Genomic DNA, 2,089 nt, shown 5'->3' with positions numbered 1-2,089 from the left:
TAGTGGTATTGTGTCTTTAATTATCAAAGAAGTCAGACACATTGTGCTATTAATGGGTGATTCAGCAATGGTGTACATATTTTATTTGTTCATTACCAGCGCAGCCAGCTGTTATTGACCAATTCTGGCTGCTCTTGAGAAGGTTAGAGTCAGCAGCCTTCTTTCATGCTGCATTCTTTTTTGTTCCAGTTTTTACCCAGCAACAAGTAAAGGATTGGTAGTGAAGTTCCAAGTGAGGTTAGTGTATGGTTTTAGGGGAAATTACAGGTGATGGTTCTCTGATGCAACTGTTCCCTTTGTCTTTCTATGTGGTAGAGTTTGCAAGTTACTGTTGAAAGATGTCTAGTCAGTTACTGCGTTGTATCTTGCATTTAGTACACATACTTGCCACTGACAGTCTTTGGTGAAAAGAAGAAACGATTATTGTGGTACATAGGTTCCTTGTAATTGGTTACTTTGTATGGGATGGTGTCAAGCTACTTGAGTGACATTGAAGCTGCAAATAGCCAGAAAATTGTAGAATATTCCATTGCATCCATGTCTTGTAATTGATTGAGTAGCATTGGTGAGACAGAACCTGAGTTACTTATTGTTGATTTCTTAAACTCTGACCTGCTGTTCTAGCCACAGTATATGGCTTAATCAGTTCAGTTTCTGGTCAATGGTTTCTTCCCACCCACCCAAGAGTGTATGTATAGAAGTGAAATTCAGCCATAGAATAAGTGAAACAACATTGGAAGTCAGGAGGTGATTTTTACATTCTGTTTTGCTTTTTTTTACTCACCTGGCAAGCATTTTACTTGATGCTAGCTAGCCAGGGCTTTATATTGTTTACAACTTGTTACATATGGACGTCAAATGTTTCAATGTCTGAAGTCATACATGGTGCTGAACATTGTGCAAACATCAGTGAACATAGTGTTCTTACTTCAGGGTGGTGGGGAGGTCATTGTTGAAGCGGATGCTGCCTGACCTGTGCTTTTCCAGCATCCCTCTAATCTTGACTCTAATCTCCAGCATTTGCAGTCCTCACTTTCACCTCGCAGGTGATGATGGTTGAGCTGAGGAGACTACGCTGAGGAACACCTTCAGAGCTGTTGTTCTGATAAAATAATTCACCAACAACAATAACCTCCCTTTGTTCAAAACGTGACTTGAACCAATGGAAAGCTTCTCATCACCAAAACTGATTTCCGTTGACTTTTTAGTTTTGCTAGTATCCATGATGCCACCGAAGATTACATGCTGCCCTGAGTTCAGGAAATCATACTCACTTCTGCGTTTTTGTCTGCATTTTGACAAAGAGGAGGGCCTAAGTTGATTGAGCAGGAGCCTAACTGAGCATAAGTTAGCGAGTTATTATTGGGTACATGCTACATGACAGCATTGTCAATCTTACCTTCCACTCCTTTGCGCTGGATGAGAATAGACTGTGTTGAAAATACCATGGGAGGTCGTAACAGTACTCCATATTCATAGATGTTGTTCTTTCGGACATGGATTCAAGCTGTTCATGAATGGAAGCCTATTTGGAAGGTTCAAAGTAAAGCTGCAGGAAAGATAGGCAAGGATTTGTGAGACACAAGGCACACAATGTCTTCAGCTAGGAAGAAGGGATACACAGATGTATTCAGAACACTTTTTTTTTCATCTTGTTTTGTCAACCTGTCAATCGTGTACCTCAAAAGCAGAGAGAAATCTACATCTATTCAAACAAAATCAGTTTTGTTTGACATCTCATTTATATACCCAAGAACACTTCTGGAGCATTCACATTATTGGCCTTCAACTCGACTTGTCTATATTCTGGTCACACAGATCAAAGTAAGCACAGCTAGTTTTAAGGAATGAATGTTTATTGGTGTAAATAATAAATTTACCACCAGACACAGTGATGGTAGTAGAAGAACTGACACTGAAACTTTTGAATGTTATTGTTAGGACTCAGTTTTTAAAAAGCTAATGAAAGTGGGATTGTAAAGGTGGTTTCGTAATTGTGAAAGAGAGAATTCTTTTTGGAGAAGATGAAGTTTTGAGATCTGTAATACCAAGCACAGCTGTGAGCCTGCTAGGTTTTTGGAAGAGAAAA

This window comes from Chiloscyllium punctatum, chromosome 30 (genome assembly GCF_047496795.1).
Source record: "Chiloscyllium punctatum isolate Juve2018m chromosome 30, sChiPun1.3, whole genome shotgun sequence".
Taxonomy (NCBI): domain Eukaryota; kingdom Metazoa; phylum Chordata; class Chondrichthyes; order Orectolobiformes; family Hemiscylliidae; genus Chiloscyllium; species Chiloscyllium punctatum.
The sequence above is the reverse complement of the archived record's forward strand: the minus strand, read 5'-3'. Positions refer to the sequence as shown.